General features: G+C 42.6%; 1 long non-coding RNA gene across 1 annotated transcript; it reads right to left on the bottom strand.

Moving 5' to 3' along the window:
* Positions 1-956: 956 nt before the first annotated feature.
* Positions 957-18,875, bottom strand: LOC116970927. Its single transcript, XR_004411359.1, has 4 exons — positions 18,767-18,875; positions 8,141-8,251; positions 6,541-6,674; positions 957-1,067 (listed from the first exon to the last, which is right to left on the bottom strand). It is a non-coding gene; the product is annotated as an uncharacterized LOC116970927 (long non-coding RNA).
* Positions 18,876-20,625: the final 1,750 nt, after the last annotated feature.

A 20,625-nucleotide genomic window follows, 5' to 3' on the forward strand; every position in this document is an offset into this window, starting at 1 on the left:
TTGCATCCACTCCATACAAACCAGAGGCTATTTACAGAGGCCAATTAACATATAACCCACAAATCTTTGGGATGTGTGAGGAAACCAGAGCATCTGAAGGAAGCCCACCCAGTTACAGGACCCACACAGACAGTATCAGAAATCAGGATCGAACACGGTTCTCTGACGCGATGAGGCAACTGGGTCACTGTGCCGCCCATTAACAATACATCAATTGGATTCCACTTTCGATTTACATTTACACCTCATTTACACCATTCACACCTTGGTCAGCATGATCGAGTTGGACTCAAGGGCTTTTCCCCCTGCTGTATGACTAAAAGAATGGGATTGCTTTAAGAGTAACCAACTATGCCATGAGGAATATGAGAAATATTCCTAGAAATAAGGAAGCAAGAAGTAGATATCCAAGTCCAAATCAGTCTGAAGAAGGGTCTTGACCCAAAACATCACCTTTTCCTTCTCTCCAGAGATGCTGCCTCACCCGCTGAGTTACTCCAGCATTTTGTGTCTACCTTCCAAGTCCAATTCTCTCTGACATGATAAATAAAATATGGTAAAATATACACTGTACATTGATTATGTTTTCATGATATAATTTCATGCAATGTCACCAACTGAACATGGTTGGTGACATCGCACCATCTGGGCAATTCATCAGAAATTGTTGTCATCCCTGCATGCTCTATGTGATCCAAGCATAGGATGTGGATGTAAGAAAATAATCAAAGATTCCACTGAGCAAAATATGCATGTCTGTCTGTGTTCATTGTAAGCAAATGAATGTATAATGAATAATGCGCATTGTGCTTAAAAGCAAATATTGCAGAATAAATTCCTTGTCAAAATAGTTTGCTCCAATTAAATTTATTTATATTTAATCGATGAGTAAAAAAGACTTCCCGCATCCCCATCTAAACATTAAATGGAGTTAAAATGGACAACAGAGAGGTATATAGCACAGTTCCTTTCAACCACAGTAAGAATCTCTTCATGGTTGGCATGGTGATGCATTGTGTGGGAGCACCTATGCCAAAATATGGCATTACATCAGTGATCTTTACATGCTGGAAAGAAAGGAGAAAATACCTAGTAAGATATTTTCATTTTCCAAATATAGTACAATCTCTTCAGATTACATCTAGATTACTCCCTTCAGAACGCAAAAGGTCCATGCAAGGTAAAAAAATATATAAATAGCAGCTGAATTGATTTTGAACAGCTCAACATGCTAACAGGCTAATACTTTGGTCATACCTACGTACATTTGCCAGGAATATCTCTTACTAATTATCGTGATATTAAAACATAATTTTTTTAGTATAAGCAACCAACAATAAAACTATATGAGATCATTGAAATAAATCAGAATGAAGCATTTCTGTATGGAAAGATATAGAATAGTGCCTCGATTAGTGGCACTAATATGTTCCTAGAACTAGATATGTTCCTAGAAAATGGAGTGCGAAATTAAATTGTGCTCCACGGGGTTATTATAAACAGCATAAATGGAGATGCAATCCTGATAAATTAATTTAAACTCACTTATTGCTAGCTCTTGCTAACTAATCTGTAAATCTGTACGCTTTACCACAATGTTTACGCCGGATGTTTACCCATTTATTTCACTTCCATTCGCAGCTCCAGTACTTCTGTACTTCAGTACTTTGAGTTTTGATTCACCAACAGGAGCTTTGATTTCCCCATGCAGAGTTATTGTGTGACTCTTGCATTGTTTGAATCGCAAATTACTTTATGCTGTTTATTTATTTATAAAATGGTCTCTTTATTATATTTGTTGGAAAAAAGTCAGTCTCCAAAGTGAAAGAGCACTATGCAGGGTAGTACTAAGCAAGGTACACCTGCATTTGAAGAGTATGTACACAGTTGCAGACTCTGGATTTTCAATGTGTCTTCACATCCAGTTCAATGACTGGATTTTCATAGGCATCTGAACACTACTGGGAATCACTATGGGACACATCATGTCATCAAGACCAGAGGACAGAGTTTTTAACCAGAGGTTGAGCCCTCCTTCAATGTTATTCAATCCCACATGTCACTGTCAGTAAATTCTAGAAAATTTTCTTCCTCCAGATATGTCGCTTCAGTTTCTTTTCATTGTTAGTAATTATTCCACCCCTCACCCTATGCCCTGTTAATGACTGCATGCTTCCCCATCACTCCCAACCAACCCCCCCCCCCCCCCCCCCACACATGATCTTCTCTCCAACCATCCCATTATTCCCCCTAATCGCAGTTACCAGCGCAACTTCAACTACCATCGTGGTCTGTATTATAGATTCTCCCCTCATCTTTCCTGAACACCCTTACTAATCTACAAATTCCTCTCACTGCCCCGTCACCCCTAATCCATGGCCCAACATTTTCTCTGCAACCTTCTCTGTTGACAAGGAGGATTATATCCCTTGAGCTTGTTGATCATGTAAAGCCTTTTCTACAGTGGGCAATGCTTGCGGGTAAAAACATGGCACGGACCTTCCATGTACTAATGTTTTAACTTGTCGACAAGAGAATAATTTCTTAGCCACAACTGCCCCAATTCAAAACCATCAGTTCTTCATGCCTAGTTCCCAGTTTAATACACTTTTTTCATCAAACATTTAATAAGTTTCCAACCTTCCCAGTCCAAGCTCTGAGCTGGGTTATTTTCCATTTTTCGCTGATGTTTTATTGCTCACCTCCCTCCCCCACCATCCCCCTATCCGTCTCCCCCACACACCCCCACCCACAACTATTTGTGTTTGCATGTTCTTTTTATCAATCAATCAGCACACTCTTTCTGCCTCACGACCATCTTGTCCGGCACAGACATTGTAGGCTGAAGGGCCTGTTCCTGCATCGTACTTTTCTATGTTCTACGTAAGTTCCTTGTCATTGGTTCCTTTTTAAACTGTTCAGTTATTTCTGCATTTGCCTCTCTTCATTAATTCTAATGCACCCCTCTCCCTCCCACAATCCCATCCCCATTCCAGCCCCCTACTTTCTTGCGAAGTTGCTTCCCGTCATTTCCATCCTGGGTTCGCGTTTCCGATTCCTGCAGCCATAAGCTATTCTTATCAATGCACATTGGATGAAAATTCCCGATATTGGAAGAAATACTACCCACAGTCTGTAGTGTGATTGAAAACTCACAATAGGCTAGAGTCAAGAGATCATATCTGCTTTGGTTATACAGAAAATATCTCCAAAATGGAGAACCGGGTCAAATGTTACCAATAAAGAAAATAAATCTCAATTGATCCCCAACCTATTTTTCCCCCAAAAAGGGGGAGTCAACGGGGGGCTTTCTGGTTTCTAACCACCATAATTAGGAACTAACATGAGGCCATGGAGAAGAAAGAGCAGAGAATAATTGAATTAGAGCAACATTTAGAGCAATTGAATCAACATTGCTGAACCATGACCGACTCTGTTCGCTGGGCACAAACTCAAGCCCAGGAAATGAAAGACAAAAACGTTGATATGGCATGTAAATTAATAAATGTGAAACAAGAAGACGCAAGTGGGTCCCATTGGATTCCCAACCCAGTCAATGTAAAAAGGGTAGAGGACCGGGACATGTGGGAGGGGGACATATGGTATGATGAGGATGACCAACAGGAATTGTTGGTCAAAGGTCCTGTAATTCCCACGCCCGCATATGTACCACTTGTCCCATTGGCCCCCTATTCAGATAAAGGAGGGGAAGTGAAGTAGGCCCGGCCAACCCGCATGACGACCTTGGTCGAAAACATGATTTCCCACATAAAGCCCTAGTGGAATTGGGGGACCGGTTCCGCCAAAGGGTAGGCAAATCTTTAGCGGTCTGGCTATTAAGGATGTGGGATACAGGGGAGAAGGAATGCTGTTATCAGATGTGGAACTGTCAGTATTAGGGGGCTTCTCAAGCAACTATGGGGTAAATAATACGACGCGGTCGGATAGAGGAGCAGAGCTTAGTCTATGCCAGCGCACCACTGCATCGATCGCGAGAAAGTTCCCTCTTTGCTGGTTTGGGACCTGAAGTCTAGAGATGAGTGGTCCACGGTGGAGGAGGGGAGCAGTCTTCTCAGACAGTGGGCCCTCAACAGTGGCATTTATAATGGCCAGCTGGGATTCCCTGAGGAGCGAGCGCTAATCTCCACCATGGTAGGATTCCTGGTGAAAACAGTGGCTTCCCACTTGAAGGATATACTTCTGCCTCTTTTGGGACCGTCTGTAGTGAAATCTGTGGGGGAGGCCCTGGTTCTGCAGGAGTGGGTCCTCACAGTAGCCGGGTGTGTAAGATAGAACATGGTAGAAGTGGGGACCAGGGAACAATCTGTCTCAGCCTCAAGGAAATGTTTATGGCTTTGTTGAGGCTCGGGGTCCCTAAGGAGCGGGTGGATGGGATACTTACTCACGCCATCTATGCTTTGTGAAAAGATCACTGTCAGGGGAGGACGAGCGAGTCTGGAGAGAAAGGAACCAACATTACCTGGAAAGAGGGATGGAGGTCTTCTCTCGACCCTCCCCCTGACACCCTACAGACAGTCAGTTGCTATACCCGTGGGGTCACATCCACAGGGGGAGGAGTTGAGGGATGGAGACCTCCTGTCCCGCTCCAGTAGGGGTGTGGCCTGGTCCCCCAGCAGAAATATTCGTCAGCTCTTCCTTGGCCGGGAGACCTGAGGCCATACGTACCCGTTGCAGTACATTGGGGGGAATGTACTGGGTGGCCCTAGTGGACACTGGGGCAGAACACACCATAGTCCCAGGGGATCCTGGGAAGATACACGGCCCGAGGGTGCTGGTAGAGGGGCTAGGGGGCACCCTCAACCCCGCCCAACAAACCACCCTTCCCGTGTCCATTGGAAGCGGGCCCCCTGTGAGTACTTCACTCCTCTTTACCCCCTTCCCCGAATGCATATTGGGAATGAACGTGTTGCGAAGCCGGTCCTTACAAACCAGCAGGGGGGTGTTCACCTTTGGCATTGCCCAAGCCACTGTGTTAGTGGGACAGGCCAAGTGGGACCCATTGGTCATCCCACCTCCCACAAGAGTGATTCGCACCAAGCGGTATCGCATACCTGGCAGCACCACGGAGATTAGTGATACCGTCGAGGCCTTGGATGCATTGATGATACGGCTCAAGGAGCGTGAGTGGTACATTAACCCTGATAAGGTCCAGGGACCTAGCCAGAATGTTGTTTTCTTGGGCATACAGTAGCATTTGGGCCACCGCGGAAGTCCAGAAAAGGCCAGGAAAAAGATCCTGAATGCCTCGGTGCCCACCTCCAAGGTGGAGACAGAGATTTGTGGGTAGGAAATGATTGTCAGGAAGGACGAGGGTGAATTATTAAGTTGGTATACCGTTGCTTCCCTGCTTGCGGTGTTCGGAAGGAATGTGGATTCCTCGGCCTACATTAATGTATCTCCTGTTCAAAACTAGTTTCTCACCCTAAGCTATAAATTTGCCCAACGGCTAAATGTCTCAGCATGCTGGGTGTGTACACACATCCAGTACCACAGTGGGGGCATCGGCAGTCCCCTTAAATCATAGCGAACAATTGTCTGTGTGGTCTTTTTGTAACAAGACCAGGAATAGTGCGGCTAAGAACTGCCACCGAACCACCCTTGATTGCCAGTGTCACTGCTTTGACAGGTGGTACATTCCACCATTCAACTACACCCGGGTGGGAAGGAAGCCCTGCTTCCGCCTAACTGGGACCGGCGAGTCCAGTAAAAGTACCTGTCATTGTAACGATGAGGGGACGGGCCCTTCCCTGGGTAATAGTACCTGTACCACATGACAGCGCTCTGTTTAAAACTTTGCGCACCATGTCTGTAGCGCTATATGTATTGCTTTACGCGCCCAGTCTGTATTACCTTGCACGCCAGGTCTGTGGCTGATAACATTTGTTTCCAAAGGGGGGGGGGCTTGCTCGGATGCAGTCCCCTGCCATTGGTTGTAGTTTGAATTTGCAAGCAGCGCTATTGGCCAGGACTTACCGGCGATCATTTCAATTACTGATTTCTGCCTGTATAAAGGCAAGCGGTGGTAAGCCATAAGGTAGTTCTTGATGAGAGGGGTTCACCGACGGGCTGGGTCACGACCAGAGCCGTGGATGGAGGCAGAGAGAGAAGGAGGTGTGCTGCTGTAAAATGGGCCCCGCGCATACCGAGATATGTATTGTTTGTGTTCTCTCTCATGACAATAAAGCTGATTTGTAACTTAACAGACGAGGGTGCATTTTTTCTGTTCTACGAGTCAGATCCTTGAACCTGTTCCCTTGTAACAAGTACAAGTGAACTGAATGCAAAATCTCAGAGCAAAATGCCATGTGGCATCTTTGAAACATCATCCGGGACATTGGTATATTTTCAAAATTAGATGATAATATGTCACATTATTGTAAACTAAAAGTACTTTTTTATAAAATTTGTTAGTTTTCTCTCCTACAACATGAAGAAAAGAATAAACATTTCTCCTATGTTTATAAGGTGAATATGCACAAACATCAGTAAGTTCATCACTACAACCTAATAAAGAATCACCATGTTTTTAACATTCTTGATCTTTGGCACTGCAGGGTGGACGATCATGGTGCAACTTCACTTGCTTGTTCACGGCCTGAATTGCCTTCAGATTATGGACAGATTGGCATCCATAGAGATGAACCAACTTTAGTCTAAAAACAAAAAGCAAGTGTACACTGATATATTAAATACAAATGTATGGGTTAAGGTTTACAGAAATTAAACACAGATTGGTAGAGCTGGAGTTATAGATACTACTTTTTGTTTTAAGCATCTTAAGTAGAATTGATTTGTTCAGTGCCTCTTCAGTTTATTTACGTACAATTAATTTATTGACTGCACATTCGATCATTCAAGGAAATAGATAGAAACTTTCAATATTGTCGTACATCAACTGTATTACAAAACTTTGGAGCAATGTGTTTTCTAATCTGGAAAGTGGAATTGAACTAATGAGCAAATTGGAGAGTTGAAAATAAGAACTATTTCTAACATTTTAAATGTTCAGGTATTGATGCAGAAATGTAACACTAATTGCTCATGCCACATATACCAAAAAGCATTGTACTTTAATATAATATATTTTAATAATTTCCACTGATCTTTAGCTCTCCAGATAACACTGTCCATCCAAATGTTTGGTTGGTGAACTAATTAGTTGAACAAAAAAGGCATTACAGAATCTCTACATGTTGTTGTGAAGAATTTAGGTCTTTTCTCATTATTCCCTCCAAAAAGTGCAGAACATTGAACATAGAACAGCAAAAGGCCTACACCTGGCCCTTCAGCCCACAGTGTATGTGCAGAACACAAAACCAAGACCATCTCTTATTTACCTATACATAATTCATATCTTTCCATTCCCTGCATATCCATATGCTTATCCAAAAATGTCTTAAATGCCACTATCGTATCTTCCTCACCCACAACCTCCAGCAGCGCATTCAAGGCACTCACCACCCTCTGTATCAAAACGTTTTCCCGCACAACTCCTTTATGCTTTGCCCCTCTCAGTTTAAAGCTATGCCCTCCAGTATTTGATTTTACTATCCTGGGAAATAAGTTATGTTTATCTAACCTATCTATGCCTCTCATAACTTTATATACTTCCATTAAGTCTCCTCGCAAAACCCCCAGTGTCATGTAGCTAATACCCTCTGATATAAGCATCATTCTGGTAAACCTCCTCCATATCGTTTCAAAAGCCTGCTCATTCTTCTTGCAGTGGAGCGATCAGAACTACATGCAATACTCCAAATGCAGCCTAAATAAAGCCCTATAAAGCTGCAGCATGACTTCCTCACTCTATGTTCAATGCCCTGAACTTGAAAGCAAGCATTCCATATGCCTTCTTTACCACTCAATCTACTTGTGTTGCTACTTTCAGGGAGTTATGGACTAGGACCCCACGATCCCTCTGTACACCAATGCTGAGAAGGGTCATCAAGAAGATATCGCACACTTACCACAAAGATCATGCTACAAACCTGGATTCAATCCCCCTGCAATATCATGATTTGGAAAACATATTTATGCTTGGAATATATAAACACTAATATTCATCAACAGCCAACCTCAATTTCAAACTAATTCACATCAGTAAAATGATAAAACTTACTGTTTGCAGTTTCTACACAATTTTTTTAAGGCATCTTCAGTTATTTCTTTGCAGAAGCTGAGTTTCACACATTCCAAGTTCTGATTGCAATAAGATGCAAGTAAACAAATTCTATTTTTAGGGTAAAAAGAATAAATTATATAATTATGATTTTTTTCAGAGATCTTGCATTTACTTTAGGACATTGCTTTAGGACACTCAGGTGGGTATATGGAACAAGCTGCCAGAGGAGGTGGCAGAGACACATACAATTACAACATTCAAAAGACATTTGAACAGGTACATAGATACGATATGGACCCAACACAGGCGAATGGACTAGTTCACATAGGCATTGTACTCGGCAGACTGTAGGGCCTGTTTCTATGCTGTATACCTTTATGGCTCTATGTCTGTCCATTTCAAGTAAGGGGGGAGCGGGGAATCTGACCAGAAACAGATTCTAAAATGATGATCCATTCCAATAAAGGTCAAACAGTACCATAATACGCTGAACTAAATACTGTTTATCAATGAATGTACAGTATAACCAGCTGCTATTACAGTTGCTCAGATATGTCCAGATGAGCTCAATGGATTTGAAACAGATGGATAGTAAAATGATGGATTCACTGGCTGTCATCAGCTAAATATCGCAGATTAGAGCAAAGTTTCCACTGAGTGCAATGTTCTTAAACCTTTATTTAAGGAGAGAGAAAACAAGGAATTACAGAATAGTTAACGTCATCAGTGGTAGGGAAAGTCTAGAATCAATTAGAAAAGTACAGGAAATAAGGCCCTTAGAAAATAATAATGAAAAGAAATACCACATGGGTTTCCTCCCATATCCAGAACATGATGGTTTGTTGGTTAATTGGCCTCTGTGAAATTGCCTTTAGTATGTTGGGAATTGATGAGAAAGTGGGACAACATAGAACTACAATAAACCCTTGTTTTAATGGGCCCCCTTTATAATGAGTTTTGGTTATCGTGGACGGACTTGCCATTGCCACCTAGGTTAACACGGCCTCCCCGGCCACTTACAGTCCCACCTTCCGACGCCACCTCCTGCTCGTAAGGTGCAGCGAACCCTTCACCCACTGCACGGTCCAGTTGATGAGGCTGTTGTTACGGCTCACGTTGCAGCCCCTGGAGACAGCACCTTTTTCAGGCCACTGCCACCGGCAGGATGCACACGGTCACCATGGGCTCCCCCCTTCTCACCAGCTGCCACTTCTTCTTTCTGTCATCACTTTGTTTGCTCCCCCTCCACCTCCGCATCCTCCTCGTTCCCCCACTGCTCTGTCCAGTCGATCTCTCCCCCTTCCACCGCCACCTCCTTCTCTCCTGGAATCACTGACATACACCTCTTTGGAAGTTGTCAGCGACCACGGGGGAGAAGATGGAGGAGGTGACGGTGGAGCGGGGAGCGGACAAAGCGGCGGCCGACAGCAAGATGCGGCAGCTGGCGAGGGCGAGGCATCCTGTCAGTAGCGGCAGCCTGAAGAAGGTGCTGCCAGGGGCTCACAACATCAACTGTGTAACCGGACCTTGCAGTGACGAAGGCGCCTAGTTTTAAGGTGAAATAACAAAGTGCTGCAGTAACTCAGTAGACTGCATCAGTCTGAAGAAGTGGTCGTGACATCACCTATCCATGTTCTATAGAGATGCTGCTTGACTTGCTGAGTTACTCCAGCACTCTGTGTCCCTTTGTGTATTAATCATTATCTGCACTTCTTTGTTTCAACTATATACAATGATAATATCTTACTTTATCATAGCGGACAATCGGCAATAACAGACACCATTCCGTTGTCCATTATAACAAAGGTTCATTCTAATGAGGATTTACTATAGTGTGAATGGGTGATCGATGGTCAGTGTGGACTTGATGGGTTGAAGGGCCTGTTTCCATGTTGCATCAATTTAGAGTGATTACAAATTTAACAATAAGGCTATTCAGGAGCAACTAAGCTAAAGATTTGCACAGAGATATACTGAAATTGCAATGTAGTAATTGACCAAATGAATGACCTTGCTTTAGGATTATGTTAACTATAACATCTGAGATGAGACCAATAAATAAGTACATAATTCATCAGAAGTGTTGTAGTTCTTTGCAAAATTAAAGATCAAGGCAAATATTGCTGAGAAATACTAATCAGGTGCTTCTTCTGTGGAGGACAAAGGGGAAGCAGTTGTCATGACATTGAAAATGCAAGTTCACATTTTAATTCACCGCAATTGAGAAATGGAAAATGAAAATGGGCAGTTCTCTCAGCTCCATTTGCTATTTTAATCTATAATGAGTAAGTAGTCCAATTGTTGAGCAAGGAGTAAATAGTTGCAATGGTGGTAAATAACTTCTTCCTTCTAACAACTAATAGTCATGCTTGAATGTAACGAACAGTGATCCAACATGAATCTATTTTTATTTGAAAGCTTTCTTGTTTCTTGAATACAAAGCATGCAGTGTCGGGAGAAGCCGTCGGAAAGCTCCACAGACGCAGAAGATTTCAACCAGCCCCGACCCGGGATCCGATCTCTGGCGCTGGGGAGCCGAGATTCCCTCCCCCCCCACCCCCCCGATGCAGGAGCTGATTGCCCCAATGCAGAGGGCCCAAACGCCGCCGGCTACGAGAGTAAGATTGTCCCGTCAATGGAAGGCTCGAGGCCCCTGAGAAGAAAGAAGGAAACTTTGAGGGTATGAGACGTGAATTGGCCAAGATAGACTGGCAATTGATTCTTTAAGGGTTGACGGTGGATATGCAATGGAAGACATTTAAAGACTGCATGGATGAACTACAACAATTGTTCATCCCAGTTTGGCAAAAGAATAAATCAGGGAAGGTAGTGCATCCGTGGATAACAAGGGAAATCAGGGATAGTATCAAAACAAAAGATGAAGCATACAAATTAGCCAGAAAAAGCAGCCTACCAGAGGACTGGGAGAACTTCAGTCCAGCAGAGGGGGGGGCAAAGGGTTTAATTAGGAAAGGGAAAATAGATTATGAAAGAAAACTGGCAGGGAACATAAAAACTGACTGCAAATGTTTTTATAGATATGTGAAGAGAAAAAGATTAGTTAAAACAAATGTAGGTCCATTGCAGTCAGAAACAGGTGAATTGATCATGGGGAACAAAGACATGGCAGACCAATTGAATAACTACTTTGGTTCTGTCTTCACTAAGGAAGACATAAATAATCTGCCAGAAATAGCAGGGGACCGGGGGTCAAATGAGATGGAGGAACTGAGTGAAATCCAGGTTAGCCGGGAAGTGGTGTTAGGTAAATTGAATGGATTAAAGGCCGATAAACCCCAGGGCCAGATAGGCTGCATCCCAGAGTACTTAAGGAAGTAACCGCAGAAATAGTGGATGCATTAGTGATAATTTTTCAAAATTCTTTAGATTCTGGAGTAGTTCCTGAGGATTGGAGGGTAGCTAATGTAACCCCACTTTTTAAAAAGGGTGGAAAAGAGAAAACGGGGAATTACAGACCAGATAGTCTAACATCGGTAGTGGAGAAACTGCTAGAGTCAGTTATTAAAGATGGGATAGCAGCACATTTGGAAAGTGGTGAAATCATTGGACAAAGTCAGCATGGATTTATGAAAGGTAAATCATGTCTGACGAATCTTATAGAAACATAGAAACATAGAAATTTGGTGCAGGAGTAGGCCATTCTGCCCTTCGAGCCTGCACCGCCATTCAATATGATCATGGCTGATCATCCAACTCAGTATCCCGTACCTGCCTTCTCTCCATACCCTCTGATCCCCTTAGCCACAAGGGCCACATCTAACTCCCTCTTAAATATAGCCACACCTGGAGTATAGAATTTTTCGAGGATGTAACTAGTAGAGTGGATAAGGGAGAACCAGTGGAAGTGTTATATCTGGACTTTCAGAAGGCTTTCGACAAGGTCCCACATAAGAGATTAGTATACAAACTTAAAGCACACGGTATTGGGGGTTCAGTATTGATGTGGATAGAGAACTGGCTGGCAGACAGGAAGCAAAGAGTAGGAGTAAACGGGTCCTTTTCACAATGGCAGGCAGTAACTAGTGGGGTACCGCAAGGCTCAGTGCTGGGACCCCAGCTATTTACAATATATATTAATGATTTGGATGAGGGAATTGAATACAACATCTCCAAGTTTGTGGATGACACGAAGCTGGGGGGCAGTGGTAGCTGTGAGGAGGATGCTAGGAGGCTGCAAGGTGACTTGGATAGGCTGGGTGAGTGGGCAAATGCATGGCAGATGCAGTATAATGTGGATAAATGTGAGGTTATCCACTTTGGTGGCAAAAACAGGAAAGTAGACTATTATCTGAATGGTGGCCGATTAGGAAAAGGGGAGATGCAACGAGACCTGGGTGTCATGGTACACCAGTCATTGAAAGTAGGCATGCAGGTGCAGCAGGCAGTGAAGAAAGCGAATGGTATGTTAGCATTCATAGCAAAAGGATTTGAGTATAGGAGCATGGAGGTTCTACTGCAGTTGTACAGGGCCTTGGTGAGACCAGTGTGTACAGTTTTGGTCTCCTAATCTGAGGAAAGACATTCTTGCCATAGAGGGAGTACAGAGAAAGTTCACCAGACTGATTCCTGGGATGTCAGGACTTTCATATGAAGAAAGACTGGATAGACTCGGTTTGTACTCGCTAGAATTAAGAAGATTGAGGGGGGATCTTATAGCAACTTACAAAATTCTTAAGGGGTTGGACAGGCTAGATGCAGGAAGATTGTTCCCAATGTTGGGGAAGTCCATAAAAAGGGGTCACAGTTTAAGGATAATCGGGAAATCTTTTAGGACCGAGATGAGAAACATATTTTTCACACAGAGAGTGGTGAATCTCTGGAATTCTCTGCCACAGAAGGTAGTTGAGGCCAGTTCATTGGCTATATTTAAGAGGTAGTTAGATGTGGCCCTTGTGGCTAAAGGGATCAGGGGGTTTGGAGAGAAGGCAGGTACAGGATACTGAGTTGGATGATCAGCCATGATCATATTGAATGGCAGTGCAGGCTCGAAGGGCTGAATGGCCTACTCCTGCACCTATTTTTTAGGTTTCTATGTTTCTAAAAGGTGTAACTTTTTTTTGCCTTCCATCACAGTGAGGAATGTGGAGGAGTCACTGTGGTGGATGTTTATGTTAAAATGTATTTTGTGTGTTCCGTTCCTTTTTATTTGTAAGACTGACTTGGCAAATGAAATTCCTCTTATGTTGCAAAACATCCTTGGCTAATAAAAGATTATTGTATTGTATTGAATAAGAAACTCCAAATTAAATTTCTAATCATTGTATGGGTAATAATATTAAAATGTAATAAATTATTAGAATAAATGGAAAATGGAAAAAAATATTGGGGGATTACTTTTCTGAGATTTGAGGTGCTAAAGAGCTCCCAAGGTTCCCATGCTGAGGTTTAAAACTATGTTTACTGTGCATTTCACATAAAGAAGCAATCAGACTCTAGTATAGTACTTCGGAGGATAAAGGCATTGATTGAAAATTAAATTATCCATTAATAATGTTTCTATCTTTTAGTATTCTAAGAGTACTTTATTTGCACTGGAAGGGTGTATTTTTGTTATACAATTATATATATAAATGGGATTACCTCTTAGAATTTGACAGCCTATCTTCCTAAAAGTTGGACACCAAGTACATTGAATTCCAAATAACCAATCTGTGTCACTATTTTTAATGAAAGAAGAGCAGGCTCTATTCAAACGTCCTATTCTCCCAAAAATACTGCCATAGAATCTCTTGGTTAAGGGAGGGAGGGAATCCTGACATCCTAGCATTATTCCAGAGAAGGTCAACAGAAACCTGTAACAGTCAGCATTTCCACAGACCAAAGCATGACATCAGAAGAATGCTATCCAGATGTCCATTTGATGAATCATTTTTTGTTTGATTGGGTTCTATGCAAAGTAAGTGAAATGTTTTTTAAAGTCAACAATGAACTGTGCCATCTTCTGCCTTGACTTATAACTGTGATCATCCCCCTGAATGTTAAATGCAAGGCTCCATCAACTCTTCCAAGATGGCGGATGTGCAGGAGTGGGCGCCGTCTGTGTATGGCAGCCTGCCCGCAGTCCGTCTTTTCACCTTTTTTTTATTTTTAAGTCCGGTCAAAAAATGTTAGTTAGAGGTCTTTTGTGTGGTGGGTGGGGATGGGGAAGGGGGAAACTTTATTTCTTAGTCCCCTACCTGGTCGGAGAGGCAGCATCCCCCCGAGCTGCTTCTTCGCCCCGTCCTCGCGGCCTACCATCGAGAATGGAGCGGCGTTTCCTGTCGGGACCAGCCGGGACTACAGCTTCAGCGGCGGCGCAGCGCTGGGACACCATCATGGAGCGGGTGATGCCTTACCGGGTCGCCGTGCGGTAAGCTCCGGAGCGCTGTGGCCGTCGACTCCCAACATCGCGGAGCTGTGGCTGCGGGCGTCCGGCCACGGGCGGCGCTGGATTTGGAGCGCCGCGGAGCCTGGGATCGAGTTCGCCAGGGTCGGAGCTCCAACCGGCACGGCCTGAGGACTACGAGTGCCCCGGTCTCCGGGGAGGAGGCAGCCGCTCCAGACTTTCCAAGCAGCTGAGGAATGTTTCACCCGACGCTGGAGTTCCATCTTCACGGCAAGAGGGCCCTGAAAATTATCAGACAGGCTGCAAGGCCACAAATGGGCACCGACCTCGGGTGTTTCACAGAGGAAGAGGACTTAACTTTCTGGTGCCTTTCCCCACAGTGGAAATTTTTGATTCTGCTGTGAGGGGACATTTGTGTTGAACTCTGTAATGTGTTGTGTCCATTTTATTTATTTATTTTAACCTTTTTCTATGGTTTGTTTGGAAACTTATTATTTATTTTATGTAAAGCACTTTGGTGTCAATGCGAGTTGACTTAAAACGTGCTATATAAATAAAACTTACTTACTTACTACTTACTCTGTATGCCTCTTCATAGCATGCTAGCTATGATCTTAACTAACAGGTCCAAAACTAATCCAATCTCTGTGAAAATGCTATCAAATAGGATTGCATCTTTACCCTAGCTTTCCTCTGAATGCTTTCTTGCCATAATAACGCACCTAGCTACAATGGCCTACTCCTGCACCTAATTTCTATGTTTCTATGTTTCTATGTTTCTATGAATACGTTGGCTTATCATCACTGTGTCACCAATGCCACAATTTACATTGCTTCTCCAGTGACCTTACTAATCTACCATGGAAATAAAGGAAAGCGATTGTATCAACTCCTACATAAACCAAGGGTATTAATAGAAACATAGAAACATAGAAATTAGGTGCAGGAGTAGGCCATTCGGCCCTTCGAGCCTGCACCGCCATTCAATATGATCATGGCTGATCATCCAACTCAGTATCCCGTACCTGCCTTCTCTCCATACCCTCTGATCCCCTTAGCCACAAGGGCCACATCTAACTCCCTCTTAAATATAGCCAATGAACTGGCCTTGACTACCCTCTGTGGCAGAGAGTTCCAGAGATTCACCACTCTCTGTGTGAAAAAAGTTCTTCTCATCTCGGTTTTAAAGGATTTTCCCCTTATCCTTAAGCTGTGACCCCTTGTCCTGGACTTCCCCAACATCGGGAGCAATCTTCCTGCATCTAGCCTGTCCAACCCCTTAAGAATTTTATAAGTTTCTATAAGATCCCCTCTCAATCTCCTAAATTCTAGAGAGTATAAACCAAGTCTATCCAGTCTTTCTTCATAAGACAGTCCTGACATCCCATGAATCAGTCTGGTGAACCTTCTCTGCACTCCCTCTATGGCAATACTGTCACTATGATAGAAATTTCCCCAGAATAATGTATATTCAAAGAAATAGATAGGTTCAATTTGGGAGCTATCTTTTGAGGAGAGCATACATTTATGAGGAGTGCAAATCGAGAAACGATGGTGGACAAAGCACCTTTAAAATTCAACTAATGCCATGCAAAATGCTAATTGAGTACCATATAGTTCTGATCCGATCAATATGTTTGAGAAAAGCATTTCATCTATTAATTAATGACAAGGAAAATGTTGCTTTATTGAAGTACGTACAGCTCTGACATTCCTTTTAATTACTAGCAGTCCTTGGCAACACAAATTGTAAGTCTTCAATAACCCTTGATACCACTCATGACCAAAGTGCAAATAAAAGTCCATTTAATTATTCTAAACAATAAGCAGTTCTCAAGCTAAAGTGTTTTCGTACTCCTTTTTCTATTCCTGACACCAGAAAATCTAAGATCTATATTTTATGGTCAAAACTCATTGGCACCACTCACAATCCTAGTTGAAAGGCGAATTCCTATCTATCAGTGGAAAATCCATTTTTTCAACCTCCTGTTGTATAATGAGTCTTTCTCACAGTACAGATCAGTATGAAGAAGAGCTTTAATTTCACACATTAAGTCTTAAAGGGTTGGACAGGCTAGATGCAGGAAGATTGTTCCCAATGTTGGGGAAGTCCAGGACAAGGGGTCACAGCTTAAGGATAAGGGGGAAATCCTTTAAAACCGAGATGAGAAAAACTTTTTTCACACAGAGAGTGGTGAATCTCTGGAACTCTCTGCCACAGAGGGTAGTTGAGGCCAGTTCATTGGCTATATTTAAGAGGGAGTTAGATGTGGCCCTTGTGGCTAAGAGGATCAGAGGGTATGGAGAGAAGGCAGGTACGGGATACTGAGTTGGGTGATCAGCCATGATCATATTGAATGGCGGTGCAGGCTCGAAGGGCCGAATGACCTACTCCTGCACCTAATTTCTATGTTTCTATGTTTCTATGACCAGACCAGTCGTATTTAGTGCTAATTGTACATGTTAAAAACTGTTGATAAACTAAGTAGAATGTATAATATAATTATTCCAAACCGATTACAAAAATTGTCTTACTGTCTTTCACGTTATACCACACCCAACTACAGTAACTAGCTCCACAAAAGTGGAGTGAGAAGAGTAAAGCACTCTGCATGTCTGAACCATGTTTTGTCACACACACAAAGCATAGTTAGCTGTAAAAATGTAATCACAGCTCTACTCTTTGCTTGACGCAACTCAGAAATCAGAAACAAAGCCTCTTCATTCATTCTCAATTCTCGGAGCATTTCTTTTTGATCTGGATATCCTGCCAATGTATTATTATTTGGGTCTTTCCTTCTGTTATTATGAATCATTCTCAAAATGTTTCCCAAGTAAAAGAATTATTGCCAGCAAAACTTTGTGAAAGTTGTGCAAATAAAGTGGGTTACGTTGAAATAACCTTATTGAGATCACCAAACATCAATGTTTCCAAAAACATTCTGTGCTTTAAATAAGGTCCACCTCAAGGCAACTTGGGTCACCTAGAGCCCAGCTTAAAGTGTTGTAATTTAGGAGGTGAGCAACTTTAAGAATGGGCATAAACTTCCTAACCTGAACTACCCCAGGTTTACAAAACATTTCAGGAAGTTTAATTGGCAGTACTGACTGAACAAAAATGGCAGTCATGAAAAAATATAATGGGAACTGACAGCTGGCCCAATTATTTTGTCTGTCTGAAGTGTGAAATGTCACTTCAAAATATTCTGATGTTGTGGTTTACAGTTATAATAGAGTAGTGAGATGAACACTCTCCCTCTAAAATCTCATGAACATTGAATAGCTATTTTGAAACTGAACAGAACTGATGTCGAAGTCCAAGACAGATGAAGGAGGAGCCCAGAATAGTCACAATATACAGTGAAAAACAGGGTCCAGAGTGCAGAGTGATGATATTGACACACACACCTCCATGAGATGGGCCATTATAGTGGGATGAATATACAGGTATGCATAGATCTATTATGCGGCTGATGATATTCACACGAGTTGGTGATTGCTACTTTTGTTGTCTTGAATGTTTGATGGTATGAAGTGAGACCCCTTATGTGCTTCACTTCAATGGAAAAGTATGGAACGACCTGCCCTACTGAACTGTTTGCAGACATGACTATTTGTTGATACTAATGATCTCTCAATGTGTAAAATTGTAATGTCCCACCCAGTTGACAAACGCAGCTTTGATAAGCCAGGTAGGACAAAGGTTTAGTACTCCAGCAGCTGGTATAATCAGATTATAAAACATGCTGGCATTAGAATGTTCTGAATGGCAAAGGGGCAAGAAGAAGAGTAATGAATCACCGAATGGAACGTGTGACACTGCATTATATGAGTGAAACCTAATGTCCAATTATATTCTGAATACAAAGGGAAAATCTCCTTTACACCTTCTCACCATTCTCCTCTGAGTGCCATTATAAGAACATTTTGTCCCGGTCCGCGTATGATAATTCTGAACTGTAAATATTACACATTCACTATAATTATGAATAAGGCTATCCTCATTGCTTTTATTACTCTCCATGCTCTTACAAGCCTGGGAATTGTGCTGTTCATTGTAATTTACATACCAAATGTCTTCATTCTGAACGTCCTCGTTTCCTATTTTGATGTAAGAATTAAACTATTTAAAATGAACTTGTCAACATTTTCATTGAAATGTCATACATCAACATTTCATACGGAAATATCTCACGTTAATTTCCAGGCTACTGCACTTAAACAAAGGAGAAGAAAAAGAGGGAAAGAAATCTGATCATAGCCTGACCAGCACTCACCCATATTTGCCAGTTCCCGTGGAACTAAGGTCCAGATATTGCAACTTGCGGCAGCTCAAAGCTATAGCCTGAACTCCTGTATCTGTAACCTTCTTACAGCCACTGACATCAAGGTACCTGGATAGAGGTAATAAAAGAACAGTTCAGGGAGAAGAAGCTGAACATACAAAGTGCAATAATGCAATTCACAACCTAAGGTCGGTCATCTCATTGAAATATATTGGTAACTGCCTTATTACTGTAGAAGTATATTATTTTGTGGTCAGGCAACATTTCACAGCACACAATGCAAATCTCTCTTTCACCTTCAACAACATTAAAGTGCGATATCAATTATTTCTAATATTTATTACCTTACATTATTATTGCTACATTTTATTGCTCAGGTTTGCGGGGATATTACCAAGACTCGAGGACCTGAGCTATAGGGAGAGGTTGAGCAGGCTAGGGCGGAGCTAGGAAGGCACCTGGACAGTGTGATGTTCCGGGTCCAGCGTTTCAGCCATTCAGGGATGGCTCAGTTAAGAGCTAATCCACCATCATATCTGGTTGCATCCTGGTAGAGCATTTGCCTCAATATATTACTAAGAAATCTATTTGAACAGCCCAGGCCTGTTATATCTTCTTTATATACTCAGACTTGGATTGTTTTCCCTGGAACCAGATGGTTGAGGTGAGGCCTGACAGAAGTGCATAAAATCATGAAAGGCATTGATAGAACTCCCAAGGATAATAATAATAATAAACTTTATTTCGGACTCAAGGTCCGGCAAGGGACAACATTACATAAAAATACATTGCATATAAAAAGATCATAAAATACATATAAAGTCTTAGCATATCACTTATAAAAGCATCATAAATTATATATAAAAAAAAACAATACATGATTTAAAATCCAGAATATAAAAGAAAATTCAGTCCTACAACGAGTCAGCGATACCAGTGTCTCTACAACTGGGATTCGTAGCGTGTAGTGCAAAACCTTATGTTTGACAAGGCCACGATAATTACATTTTTAGAGTCATTTATCCTGCAAATTAATTTATACATATGATTTCTTAGGATAGCTTCTAAAGTACTGACTCCTGCAGCCACAAACATGTTACTAGCACTACACTATCTAGGTTACCTTAGCAGTGTTCTCATGGCATCATTATAGGCCACCATTAGTCTCTGCAAACTTGTCTATCTGTAGTTTGACCACAGGTGTAGAGTGGTGTGCAATATGTTCTAAACAGTGACATCTTCACCACTTCTGTACACGCACCAAACTGAAAGGCTTGGGCTGCATAGTCCAAACGGCATCCGCAACCATTCAAACAGGCCAAAAGGGGTAATGATAGCGGTCTTAGGCACATCATCAGGGTGGACGGGGATCTGTTGATACCCGCATACCAGATCGACTTTAGAATTTTTTTTAGCCCCGTCCAAGTGGGCCTTGAAATCCTAAATGTGCAGGATGTGGTGAACGACACCGTGTTTAGGGGTGGCTGATTTAAACTGGGGGTTCAGGATCTCAGGGAACTCGGCCAGAATTTGGGCATACGCATCGTCCGTGTCAGACACTGAACCGAGGTGTGGGCAGGAGGGGGCCACGGGCCTCGGTGATGCGTGCTGGAGGGTCTCGGGATGAACGGGGTGCTGGCCCTTGACATCGACCAATAGGGAGTAGGCCCATAGGAAATCGGCGCCTAACAATGGTTGGGAGACATCGACGATGGTAAACGGCCACGTGAAATGGCGGGAGCCGAAAACAAGGGAAACAGTACGAATCCCATAATGCCGTTGATGGTGGTCAGGGTGGGGCCTCGCTTACCAGAATGGGTGTTGACCTCGGACAGGGGCTGTATCGGCCC

Source organism: Amblyraja radiata, chromosome 3, assembly GCF_010909765.2.
Source record: "Amblyraja radiata isolate CabotCenter1 chromosome 3, sAmbRad1.1.pri, whole genome shotgun sequence".
In the NCBI taxonomy this organism is placed as follows: Eukaryota; Metazoa; Chordata; class Chondrichthyes; order Rajiformes; family Rajidae; genus Amblyraja; species Amblyraja radiata.